This window comes from Lagopus muta, chromosome 18, assembly GCF_023343835.1.
Source record: "Lagopus muta isolate bLagMut1 chromosome 18, bLagMut1 primary, whole genome shotgun sequence".
In the NCBI taxonomy this organism is placed as follows: domain Eukaryota; kingdom Metazoa; phylum Chordata; class Aves; order Galliformes; family Phasianidae; genus Lagopus; species Lagopus muta.
This window is the reverse complement of record NC_064450.1, coordinates 9,023,050-9,036,941: the sequence shown is the minus strand read 5'-3', so window position 1 is coordinate 9,036,941 and position 13,892 is coordinate 9,023,050. Positions and strand designations below refer to the sequence as shown.

The following is a 13,892-nucleotide window of genomic DNA, read 5'->3' as shown; positions in this document are numbered from 1 at the left end:
GTTGGATCTCAGCAGCACGATCCGCCGGGAGGTGGCAGATGCAGCCCAGCAATCCACCACTGCCCAGCCCCCGTCAGCCCCCCTCCTGCTGCCAGGCTCTGCTGACATCAGCCCTGCTCTGCTTGATGCTGCGTGAAACAAATCCCACCCTGTGCACTGCTCCCCCTTTGCGCCATACATTCAGCCAAAAACTCACTTCCCTCACGTCCCCAGCACTGCTCGTGTGTGTGTGCTTAGCAGAAGGATGGCCAGAGATGGATTTCAGAGCACAGTGTTCAGCTCCAACATGTATGTTCAGCTGAACTGGGGCTGTTGGCTGTGCTGCCAGAGCAGAAGGCTCCAACTCTCAGCAGTGCTGTGCACCACTTGCCTTTGGGGAAAGTGCTGCTGAGCAGTCCCCAGCTGGTCTGGGGCAAAACCTACACATCTTTCCACAGGGCGACGTGGGTATTTCCCCCTCTTTTCATGTGCCTCACATAAACCTCCATGGAGTGAGCTGCAAGAAGTACCTCACTATTCCAGGGCCATATTGGAACGATCACGTTACAAATCTGCAGGCAACAAATCACTTTTTGCTTCTGAATTCAATCTGCTTTTTCTTGACTTGCTTTCAAGACTCTGCTACCCTGGGACAAGGAGCAACATGTAGCTGATTTCCAAAGGAACCAGAGGACTTCTACCAGCTGGAAATCGGTAGTGGTTTGCAGGCAGGATAGGCACAAGTCACTGTGGTCACAAGCAGCCCCTGCTGAAGCTGCTCTGCAGAATCAGTGCAAGCTGTGCCTCCTGCCCACTGCCTTGCAGAATGCAGGTGGGCAAGGAAGAGAACAGCTGAGTGATGAGAAGAGGAAAGGCTCTCTAAAAAATAACTTGGTAAAATCTTTCTAAGCAGGTCTTGCAGAGCTCTGTGTGATGCATCCATTGTGCAACCAGAGAAAACCATGAGGTTTACTAAAGCAGCTCTCCTCCTTTGCTTTGATTTTTTTTCAGTCCTGCTGGCATCTCTGCAAATCATGTGTTGAGGGCAGCAAAAAATAGGAACCTGCCTGAATTTCTCTCTTTCAGGAACACAGGCCTCCCTCAGTACCAGTCAGACACCTGGGTAACCAGGCCACCATTCACAGCTGCTCTTTCCATCTTTCTCATTGTTTGCAGGAACAATGAAGAGTCTGAAGACTGAGAGGGTCAAACTGACAAAAAGAAAAAGAGACCCAAGTGGCAAGCTCTAAGTGTTCTTTGTGAAACCCAAATAAATGGAGAAATAAATCAAGCTTAGACAACAGGAAATTGAAAAGTTGCATCAATGGAAGGACAGCAGCTAGTACGTCAATCATTTGGCTGGAGATACTGTGCTACAAACAGATTTTTATCACTTATAGCTCTCTATTCAAATAATTACGTCCTAGATTTCTTCTGTAGAAGTACACAGAGTACAATTTTGCCAAGTAACCTCTGGGAACAAATACAAAAATTAGAGCAAGACTGGCTTTGCTGTCCCTGATTTCATTATAGCAGAGTTTTATGGGGTGAGTTTAATTTAGGAAAAGAGAAGAGGATTATGCACAGCCCTGTGTCAAGGCTTCAGTACTTGTTAGATGCCCACAGCTATGCACATGCTGACACGTTCTGCTGAGCAGAGATGGCCTCCATGGACTGTGCCATCCCACCACGTTCAAAACTCATCAGCATCATCTCTCCTTCCCTGCAAAGCTCTCCGAATGACTTCCCGTGACGTGTGAGCACGACGGCGGCCCGCTGCTACCTGAACGCCCCACAATCCCGTCACCCACCTCAAAGCCAGCACAGGGTCAGCCCAAAGGGACACAGCCATGGGAACCCGGCTGTTGCCAGCCGCCCTCAGCAGATAACAGCCCTGGCGGACAAAGCCTTCGCCTTCCTCTTGAGATGTAAGATATGGGGATACAAACAGCAATAAATAACCAGTGTCAGCCCGATCTGAATCCCGTTCCCCTGCCTCGCCCACTTCCACTCCATTTACCATCAGGATATTTTTTTCCTCTCTCTGCTTCTTCCACACCCATGTTTTTATTTTGTATTGCCTCGATAATAAAGCGGGATAAAAGCGGTCCAAAGCAAGTGGCCTTTCCATCTTCAGCAACGAAGGAACCACGTCGCCTGTGTTGGGAGGTCTGGGCCTCTGGTCTCCTTCTAGCCTTTCTCCCAACCCTTGGGCTCTCCCTCTTGCTCAGACCATCGATATATGGCCATCGGTGCTACCACGCTGCTTTCTTTCTTGGCACCAGGCATGGTTTTCTGCTGCCCCAGTCACTTTTGCATTGTTTTCTCCCAGACGCTATCTTATCATGGCTGCATTGTTCCTCCTCAGCTTCCTCCATGGTTCCTATCTGTCCTCTGGCTCTCTGTATATCGCATTAGGCTTTGCTTCAGTCAAGTTTTGATGTCATTCATCAGAGCTCATTACTATTATTTCACAACATCCCAGCTTCAGTCTGTTCCTGTCAATGCATGTCAGCTCTCCCACCCAAAAACTCAGCTGAACTCACATCAAACATCTCTTTTCCACTGAGCAAAGGGCCCTGGGCAGAGCTGGAAGTCAGGGTTGTGCGAAGGAGACCATGAAAATGTTCACAAGCACGACAAGAAATGACGGCTTGTCCTGAGCTTCCCCAGCACTGCAGAGCAGAGCACAGCTGTCTGAAACCCCAAAGAAACTCTGGATCCATTTGCGTGAACTCCTGCCCAAGGACAGCTCTGTTTTGAAATCAGGCACTGCTTGGAGTTTTACACAAGATTTGTTTAGAAAACAAAAAACAAGTCTAATGGCCGTAGTTCTGGCTGAGCTTTGCACTGATACCTCACGTTGCTTCTCCCTAAAAATGGCAGCACTAACACTTCTATACATCAATAGGACAGAAATGATGATAATCCTGCACCTCACCATGGCACTGCCCCGTGCTGAGCAATGCCTCAATAAGCAGAGTGCAGCTAACGGGGGTTTTCATTCTTATTCTGACAGGTCAGCCAATTAAAGTATAAAATGAGATTCTTAAGCTTGGCAAACTGTCCTGACCTTGTAAGGATTGGCCTCTTTTTCTTGTTGTTCCAGCAACACGGAGACCCAGTGCTAAACAACACAAAATAAATTAAATATCCAGTTTCAAACAGTTGGTCTGGAAGCACTTCAGTTGATTGCCGTGATTCAAAGGAGAAAAAAAAGTGTTTTCATTTTGAATATTGTAATGCTTTTTAAACAGCACACTGGCTGACCCGTCCTGCATTGTGACCTCCAGAGCCTCACATACACGGCTTCAAAAAGCAGCTTCGTGCTTTGCCTCAGCAAACTGCTGCCTGAGCTTCACAGCAGGGTGAGCTGCTCACACAGCCCAGCTGAAGGACCCCGGGCAGATCCAAGATGCAAACTTCTTCAGGTGCCACAATCCCCACAGCCCAGGCGGCTGCAGCAGCCATCCCCAGTCCTGCTGCTCCACAAAGTGCAGTTTTAGAACAGCAGTGTGTGGACTTTGGAAGCCTTGGAACATGAAGTCGAGGTAGGTGAGACGCCTGATTTTACCAGGGAGATACAGGTGCTCAGAGGGAAGTTCCACAGGACCTGGCCCGACATGCAGACTCCATAGGACCACCCAGCTGCACAGCAAGGAACCCATTTTTCTCATAGTTTCTGCCATGTCTTCAGCCGACACCAAAGCTTTGATGGCTCTCTTGTTTTCCCAGCTGGTCTGTGTGCCTGAGAGCAGGTCACCAAAAGCAAAGGGCTTGCTCAGAAGTTAAACAAAATCTCTTTCAAGTTTAAAAAGTAGAAGCCCACCTGCAGAGAGCCCCTTCCCAAAGAGGAAAGGTTCACTCCGAGGCCTTTCTCCAAGGAGCCCCAGGCTGAGCTCACCCACGACAAACACTGCTGAAGTGATGGGGAGAGACGTTGGGCCATCTCTTGAATATAAGAGCGTTTCAGGAAAATATACGACAGAAATACACACCCAGGATCTAAAACATGGGATGGAACTCTCTTCTTGTAGACAGATGGTAAGAAAAGAGAGAGCTGGGAGGGAACGGTAAGGAGGAGAATGATGCTCAAATGGAGGGACCCACACTGCAGGAGTTCAGCGCCCTCAAATGCTTCTCTCAGCAGAGCAGCAAATGCTCTCTGGGCACACTGGAGCATCGTACACCCATCTCCTGATATTTGGGGCTGTTCTTTTCACATGCTATCTTCATTTTTTAAACTTTTTTTTTTTTTTTAAAAGAACTGCAAGAGTAGAAGTTTTGTTCCCATGGAAGCTATTTTCTATTGCATGCCTAAACCTAACCTAATTCTTCCAAGTGTATGTTGGAGCACAGCCAGCCTATGCATATGTTGTAGGAAGCTGCCTATGAAATGGGAGAATTCAGAGCAGCTCAGCAGCACCCAGTGGTGCAAAGAGGGAGCAAATGGCACCTCAAGGGGCAGGGACATGGCTGCCGTTACAGCAACAGGGTGGAAAAGCAGCACATACATATATAAAAAAAAAAGCACGAGCTACTTTGATAGCCTTCATGTCACAATCAAGAGAAACTTCCTGGCCTCATATTTTCCATATAAACATTCTCCACTGGATAAAGTTAATGGTTCCCCGACTGCAATGCAGAAGGGCTCAATCGGTTCAATTGACGTCACAGATTGAGCATTTTAATGAGATGTGCTGTGCTCCCCCTTTTATATGCTTGACCCTAACCTTTCCCAGATGTTCAGTTCACGCACACAGATGCGGCAGCGCTGGGTTTCGGAGGCGCTCAGAGATGTGCAGTGAAGGAAGCACTGGTGCTCCCTGCTGCAGGCAGCGCTGCTCTCCCAAATGCAGGAGCCTGCATGGCAGCAAGAGGATTCCCTGCCACTGAATTGGGCTGAAGTCACCACCCTCCTCCTTGGGATCCCACCCCAAGGGCTTCCTTGCACCCCAGGACAGATCAGAGCTCTTCCTTGAGCATCAACATCTCTCATCCGAGCCCCGGACACCCTTTAGAAGTTGCTGCTGACAGAGCATCCCTGCTGGCAAGGGAAGTGTAAGGGATCAAAGGGGAATCCAAAAACCTCTCTGCAATTTCAGTATTGCACAAGGTTTCACCAGCAGTTTTCTGGTATTTGACACTCATTTAAAGAAAGAAAAGAAATCTTTCTCATTCTTTTGGCAAGGAGAAGATAAATGATGAAGTAAGAGAGGTTTAAAAGGAGGTCTATATTCCCACATAGCCCTCAGCTTTGGTTTTAGACCATTTCATTTAAGGTAAATTGGAAGCCAGACATGAGCCATCTTAGTCCTGGGTTTGGTATTTAGCAAAGTGGAAGTCACAGAACTAAGCCCATATCACTGCTGGCCTGCTCTGAGCTGGAATGGAGTTAGCCCTGAGCAAAAACACATGAATCACTCCTCCAAAAACACACACCAAAATGCTGAACTCAACAACCACAAACACATGGGATCCTGTGCAATGCACCCAGTTCTTTTAACCCAGGAAAGGCCAAACCTGCAGCACTGCAACTGCACTGCAATACATTGGACAGCAGGAAAGTTTCCAAATATTTAATAAATAAAAAAAATGTTTTTAAAGTGATTCCATAACTCCACGTATACTTGTAAAAACAATTTCTGCAGCCAAACCACGTGCACTTGTCCTCAGGTAGATGACAGCACCTACATCCAACCACCAAGATATCAGCTTCATTACAAGCCAATAGCAATAGCAGGTAGAGCCCCTCGCAGCACCAGGGCCCTCTCTGGTGTTCCAGATCCACAGCAAACCCACCTGCAGCACCCTTGGCTAGCTTTAACTGGTTTAAACTGGTGGCAATAGGAGGGAGCTGAGCAGAGAAAGAAATGACATGTGCACGTTTCAGGGCTGCAAACTCAAGCATCCTGCCCTCATTTGCACAGCCCCACAGATGTGCCCATGGGGAGCGATCTCCACAGGCACTGGGACAGCACACAACCCGCACAGCTCACCCTAAACACCTCTGTCCCGCAGAGGGCTGTTTTTCTGCGCTCCAGCAAAGCTTCAGCCCATTTGGTTTTGTTTTCTTTTGCTTACTGGCAGCAAATTGTTCCACTTCTCAGCAAACACTTTTCTTTATTTTGGTTCAACTTTTGTTTGCCCATTTCTTGCGACAGGAGCAATGAAAGAACCTCTCTGGGTTCACCAGGTCATGCACCAAAGCTGACGGAAAGGGATTTAAAAGGTCCAGGATCTGGAGGAGGAGGATCTTTCCTTTTGCTCATGCTCATCAACGAGCACACGCTCAGGAGCAGCACTCAGCTCCTCCAGTGCTTGCCCCACTGAGCTGCTGCCCTGCAGCACCTGGGCTTCTCTGCCCATCTCTCCTCCAAATATCTCATGGAGTTGGACAGTTGCTGTGATCAGCACCATCATACCATTTGCAACAGTCAGAGCCCTTTGGAAACTCCTGGCTGACAAAGCAGAGCTCAGGGTGTCCTGCCAGAAATGGGTTTAAATGCTCAGAGCTGGAGTTTGCTTTTCCTGCTAATTGGGTCTTTGAGCTCCAATGATGCTTTTCCTTTGATTTAATTAAGGGAAGCAGTTTCCAAGGAATCAGACGTACATCTCACATCAAAGGCTTCAAGAGCAGCAACGCACCCCGAGATGCAGCGGATGTGATTCAGGCTGACTCATGGGTCGTGTCCATCTGCCAAGTGAGTCAGTGTTGCAGTAACCTCATCACAGCCCATGGGCCGACAGTAAGAACTTGCGGCACCGCATCCACGCCAGGTGGAAGGAGATGGGCTCCAGCTGTCCCCACTGCCCCTCGGATCTCAGTCACAGCAGCATTCCATTCCCACCCCCAGGATGAGGACCTGCAGGCTCTCTACCATTGCAGACAATCTCCCTGGGGAGGAGTTCAGCTTCTTGCCTCGGTCATGTCTCTGCTTCCCTCATATGAAGCACAGGAAGAAAAGAAAAGAAAAAAAAGCTGAAGTTCTGGTGAATGTTAAGCCTGGGTGCAGAAGACTTCAAGTCTTCTCAGCTCATTAAGGGCCAGACTGGAGCCAGCTCCAAAGGAGCTTGTAGCCAAATGAAGTGCTGAAGCGAGTTATTCATGCTACAACTTCTGCAGGAGCCACTCTCCCGGTGCTGCAGCCTAAGGGGAGGCTCTCTGCACTGGACCAGGTGCCCACTCCCCTCCAGCATCTGCTAAACAGCAGCAAATAGTGGATATTTTTCTCCCCTCTGCAGAAAGTGAAATCTGAATTCTTGTCACATCTTACACAGTGGGAAAGCTGAGCACGTCTGGATTTCCCACACACCCTCAGGAGCACACACCCGTGTAATTCATGGTGCATCCCCACAGATGCAGGGGGAGGACAGCAACCATCTGTTTTTCCAGATGGGAGAGGGAAGGGGCTGGGAGCTGAGCTGGCTCAGTGCAAGGCTGTGATTTATAGCTGCTAATACAACAGATCCTCTCCAACTGCCCTGGCGCTGCTCAGGAGCCAGCACCCAGCCAACAGCACCCAGCCAACAGAGCAAGCTGAGTTCAGGAGAGTTGAATGAGGATCAATTAGATCAGGAAAGCAAGGGAAAGACTGGACACCTCACTGCTCCCAAGGTTTCCACTGCCTCCCTGCTCTCAGCCCCACTGAGCAGCAGCTAAGACTGGGGAGACCCAGATCCTTCCACGTAACTGGGACCTGTGGGCATTCACCAGCCTCAAACGTCCCCACCAGAACCTCCTCACCTTCCCCAGTCCCTCTTAGCTCTGAATAAATCACTGTGGACTTTCCTCTTCTCCTTCTTTCAATTACAAGTAACAAAGAGGCTTCTCCAGAAGCATTAAGGTTTCATTTTTGGTTTCTTTTCTGATGTTTCTTTTCCACGTCCTACGGGATGGCAGTTAAGCACAAAACCATGATTTGCCATTTACACCCAAAGGGAGCATTTTTGTGTTTCTGCTACTAATGAAAGATAGAGCAGCCACTTGAAATAAATGAACAGCATTATCACTCTTATGAAAGCCTCTAAGAATCCTGGAGATTAATGAATGAGCTCAAAAGCTCAATTTCTCTTCATTATGAGATGGAACCACATGCACACAACCAGCCCTTGTCACCTCAGCTTATCCCTGCCATGGTTCCCTCTCATCACTGCTCAGCGATGAGCAAAAAACCCTGAAAATCTGAACAAAAGCTTCAGCAAACATGGCACAGGCTCAGAAAACAACTCAGTGTCACCAAAACTACAGTGAGAAAAGCTATTTGAGTAGCATTTGCTTGCATTCGCTGAGAGCTGATGGGAACACACTGGGTGCTGCTGCCCCAGCGAGGCCCTCCAGGCTGGGGACACCCATATCTGCAGCACCCATCCCTGTGGGCACCAAGCAGCTGCAGTGATGCCCTGGGGAATGGGACCAGAGCACAGCACTAAACCCCTGAGAGAGGGCAGCCCCATGCCCTGCAGATGAGCCCTGCTCTGGCATTATTTAATTCTGAGTGCCCGGCCCCATGGGGCAGACAGGCACAGGGTAATCTCAGACAGGATATCCTCCAGGGATAAGCCTCTGTGCAGCCTACAAACAATAGAGCAGGGTGGGCTGGGTCCCACATCTGTGCCTTGGGAAGCTGCAGGGTTCACATGACATTTGGGAGCGAGCTGACATTTAGCATCTCTCATCAGCAAATCCTCGTGTTGTAGAGAAACCCGTGCTGTGTTTGACAGAAAGACTTTGAAGGTCCAGGTTTCTCACAAAGCAACGTGCAAGTTGTTGGTCACGGCCTCCCTGCTCCAGTTGTGTTATGCTGAGCAAATTCAATTGCCGCGCCCTGTTCTGCTCCCAGCGATGTCAGTGCAAGTTTGGAACTCCTCCACTCCCTTCACAGCATAATCTCATTCAGCAGAGAGCAGAGCTTTGTGCGCCTTCTGGATCCACACGCTGTAATAGGGAACAGACCCACACCTCCAACTTGTTAGTGAGGAAACACTGCAGTGAAAGCAGCATGCTGCACACAGCCATGGCTGTTAGGAGAGATCTCAGCACAGAGCAGGCTCTGAAATCCCCACAACCATACAAGTAATGTCAGCATGTATTCCTCAGCCCCTGCCCAGCACCCCAGTGCTGCTGGACCACAGCCATTCCCACCTGCAGTTTCTCTGCTGGGTGCTTTTCTTTCATTCCTCACCCCGAGCCACTGCTGGATTTGCAAACGCTAAAGAATTCCAAGAGGTATTAATGACATTAAGGCATTAATGTCTCTGAGCAAGGGGAAAGCCCTTTTCCTGCCAAGGAGGCACATAATTGTCAATACCCCATTGTTGTGCTCCAGCTCGCCACCCCTTAAAGCCATTAATGGAGAAATCAGGGGTTTTTCTTTGGCATTTCTGTGGGTGGAGTTTATTCCCATCCTTATCTGAGCAGCGGATCTTTCCCACCACTAACCTGGTGCCAGGGTGTCCCACGGCCCAGTCGCCCAGCGTACAGCAGAACAAACAAACCCAATGGAGGGAGGATATTTACAATTGCTGACCAAACTCTCAGTTTCCTCGGTGAGCTCCTCCAGACAATATGCTCCGGGCGCTGGCCTCCAATTGTACTGTCAGAAATTGATGCGGGCCCAAGAATGAGAAAATATTGTGTTTAGATGTGTGATAGGCAAGCAAAACAAGGCTGTGACGTTACTGCAGGGCTTCCCCCCAGCTCTGTGTTTGTTTGTTCTCGTAGGGCTGAGCAGGGCACACCCTGCCCTCCGCGCTGCAGCACGGCTCTGCTTTCCCCTGGGCTGCTCACAGATGCTGTGGTGCAGGTGAGCTCCTCCTGCTCAGCCTTTAGCTTTGCCCTATGGAAGCACCCAGGCTTGCAGCTGCATGTACCCAACAACAGAGGCAAACTGCACAGGTCGATGGTTCGCTCTCTGGACTGATTCTCCTCCTCTTATTATGCCAAGAGCAAATCCTGAGTGACGACACTGGAAATAGCATGTTCCAGATTCACACCAGTTTAATGAGAACCAGAATTTGGCTCTACATCTTAGGAGATAATGCTTTCTGTGCTCATGGCCAATACGTTAATGCCTTCCAGCATTCTGCCTTTCCCCAGAGGCTGTGTGAGCCCTCCCTTGCAGGTTATCCAACAGCCAAGGCCTGAAAATGCACAAAGCAGAGAGGCTGCACAGCTTTCACATTTAACACAGAGTTTCTCATCACTCCATCCATTTGACTGAGAACATCCATTTGTTATTTAGGGGATTAGGAACATTCCACAGGAAAAGAGGACAACTCTGCTAGCAGCAGGACTTCAGTCAAATAAGTAATTAAGGGGATTTCTCCAGATTTATACCACACTACCACCAAACTCCGGGCCGGAGAAGGAATATAAATTAGTTAATGAGAACAGGATTCCAACCAGCTGCTCTGCTATCCCCTCATATTCATGTATTCTACTTCTCTCCCCTTGCTCCATTAATTGACTGCAGACCACCCAGGATAAGAAGGACGCATGACAGAAATAGAGCATATATTTATGTTGGCTCCTCTTGCTGTAACCTCCTTCAGGGTATGACCCAGCTTTAATAACTCAGACTTACCCTATCACTTTCTGGCTTATTTCCTTGTGGGTTTATAACATAAACTGAAAAGCACTGTATATTCTTTTGGTACATTTTAGGGGGAGGAGAGGAAATGGAGAAGGAGAGGTTCATTACAATCAGTTTGAGGCTCATTGCTTAAGGGCTCCTCCAAATACTTCTTAGCACAGATCACCTCCTGACACCATTTCCCCATGGCCAGGAACAGCAGCTTGAGAGAACCGTCAGGCACTGAGAGCATTCCAGCTCCGTGCCCTGAGAAGCACACACATCTCTGGGGTGGGAAACTCATCGCTTTGATCGTCACAGAAGATCGTACAAGGAGGCAGGAGTTGAAGTACAATCAGGTTTATGGTGGGAGGAAATCTGATTGTAAAGGCATACAAAGATGTGTTCAGATAGATCAGCTTTCCTAATAGCTTGCACATCCAGTTCTCTGCAGCAGAGGCTGCTTAAATCAAATTATAACTGTTTATTCACAGTTGTTTCTGTACTTGAAATACTATGAAGTGTGAGGTAACACATACTGTTCGAGTAGGTTCCACATTTAATAGCAATTTCCAATTTGCTATGAGGGTTAAGGAGGAAGGAACCCTTCTGACAGAAGATATTGAGGAGCGGACTGGAGCAGCTGGATTATTGGGGTTGAAGCCCATAATCTCAGGTTTTAGGTTAAGGCCTGCCAACAGCAGCTGCCCAGTTGGTTCCTGCAGACCTCCATCCCACTCCATTAGCTCCCACAGCATTGAAGCAGGCAGTTCCTGGAGTAAGACTGGAAGCTGCAAGTGTATGAAGGTAATTCAGGGCTAAAAGGAATGCTGATTCCAGCTGAAAGGACAAGAACTGGCAGACAAAGAGGAAAAAGCAGCTATGGGCAGGCTGAAAGGTAACCCATGAGCACAGTTGTTCCTTTAGGATACAATGGATTCTGCCAATTGCCTACACACTGACAAAGCTTCATTTTGGGAAGAAACAACAAACAAATACCAGTTTCTTTCCCACACTCCTTTAACCGAAATAAATTCTCTCCTCTGATGGAGAGAGATCTTCTAAATTTCAACCCAAGTGTATTTATGTCCAGCTTACTCTCATTTGTTCTTGTGCCAACATTGTCCCACTTAAATAGCTCTTCTTCCTCCCTGGTGCTTGCCCCTCTGATGTATTTATTACCCTCACGATGTAGTTAAATGAGAACTGTTTGTATTCAGGAAGCTTTTGTATCTTCCCACTGGTTACTTATCAATAGAAGCTCCCAGTGCTTTCTCAAGCCACACAACCAGAAATAAAAGGCCAACACCATGCTTACCACACCTGGTGGCTCTCCAGGTCAACAGCACAGCAATAACTGCTATTCAGCATTAACTGAAACAGCCCATAGTCAGCAACAGGCGCTACTCATTCACCAACTTGTATCCATATTGTATCTGCAACATGGATACTGGAGCACAGCACAGCATAGCACAACAAGATAGCAGAGCTGCAAGATCCCAGGCCACAGCAAGTAGAGATCTGCTCAGAAACAACAGCAGTGAGCACAGAAACAAGACAAAGAAACTGCTTACCTTCAGAAAGCCTGCAAGGTCCTCAGGTACATAGGGACCTCCAGCAGAGATGCTTCCATCTCCACTGCCAACTCTTAAACGAGGGCTGGGAAGGGGTGCATCCTTGCTCCACCCCTTCTACATTGCATGCACCTGAGCTCCCCTGGACTAGCCCTGCCTTCCACCAGGTGCTCCATCACATAGCATTTTCACTACAAGGAGCTGAGTTTTAATCATAAACCTTCTACAAGTCATTGAAACTCCATTTGTTAAAAGCACCAGTAGTAGACATCAGTGCTTCCTTGACCATCTTGGAAAGCAGCCCATAGAGATGTGAGCTGTGACTGTTAATGAGTTTTAGGTAGAGATATACATTCTTACACATTCAAACTTCAACCACCACTGGAGATAGGACATGGAATCAGCATTCTCACCCACACTGTCCCTTTTGAGTGCTGTGGGCATTAGGTGCTCACTGTGCTTGAGCTCCAGCACGCCCCATGGCACTTCAGGAGAGCAGAAACACAGTGTGCCATCCTTGCAGGAATTAGGGTACGAGTGTACTGGAAGGCCAATAAGGACCACGCCACACAGATGTGAGCACTGATTTTGACCACCTCTAGACGTGAGGATGTTGGTTCCTGAGTGTTTTTGCTCAAGCTGCGACTGGAAAGGAATCAGTTTGGCACGTTCACACTTGGTGTCTTTCTTCTGCAGTGATCCCATTGTTCCAAAACATAATAGGGCAGAGCTTTCTATAGTCCCAGTGGGACTGTATCAAAACTGACATCAGCAATGAAAAGCATGCTGTGTAATGCTGCCTCCTGCTCTTTGCACCACAGCCTCAGCCAAGAAACAGCAAGTTATTCGCACTGACTCGCAGTGAAATGGAAGGCCATTTAGTCAGGCTCCGCACAAAGTTTCAGCTGCCCCAAAGGCTCTCATTCTTATTCAGGTCAGCACTTTTGGCTCCAGGCTTGCAGAGTTCCCAGGGCAGCTCAGCCTGTAGCAGCTCTGAGCTCTGTTCTCTGTGCTGTTGCTACCCGATAGTGTGGTTATTTAAGGCACTGGTAATACAGAGTCCTTCAATCCATATCCAATCAAGGAGCAAGGTAAGCAAACAGTCAGATGTATTTTTTTTTCCCCAATTCTGAACACTTGTCCACATCCCTACCTCTATAGGACTCTACACTAAGTTAGAGCTGATATAAAGAGGAGTACATACCCTCAGACACCAAAATACTGATGTAGGGCTGAGGTAAGCCTTGCAGGAAGCTAAAGAGCTGTGCTGACCAATAAAGACAACCTGCACATTTTCAAGCTCCTGATGGAGCCTAACTATGCAGATTAACCTTCAGAAAAGTCACCAAAGAATTTCTTCCTGCCCTCTCTTCTGGTAACAGCTGCAGTGAGCTCCAATGGAGCCGAGGCTGTGAGCTCAGGGGCCCGCAGGGAGGCACTGCTCTGGGGGACCAGGCGAACTGGGGCTGTGGCTCTGCAGGAGCACAAAGATGGGCTCTGGGAGAGCAGTGCAAGGCAGGGAGCAGCAGGGAGGAGGTGGGTGAATCCTTCCAGGTTGGCCAGGAAGGGCTGTGAGACCAGGGCAGACATTTCTGTGCACCACAGAGCACACACCTGATCACTCCACTCCCCAGGTTTGGGAGCTGCAAACTCCCAAGATAAAGGCACAGGGGAATTTTGGGACCTGGGGATATGTCAGCACCTGTTGGTAAATGCAGTGAATCCAAAATTAGCCAGGAGAAGTGGAAGAATCATTTGTCAGCTC

General features: G+C 48.5%; 1 long non-coding RNA gene across 1 annotated transcript; it reads right to left on the bottom strand.

Annotated features, from left to right (window-relative positions):
* Window positions 1-455: 455 nt before the first annotated feature.
* LOC125702137 (uncharacterized) lies at window positions 456-12,164 on the bottom strand. The gene is made up of 3 exons (XR_007380461.1): window positions 12,128-12,164; window positions 9,422-9,575; window positions 456-8,917 (listed from the first exon to the last, which is right to left on the bottom strand). It is a non-coding gene; the product is annotated as an uncharacterized LOC125702137 (long non-coding RNA).
* Between the last annotated feature and the right edge of the window lie 1,728 nt (window positions 12,165-13,892).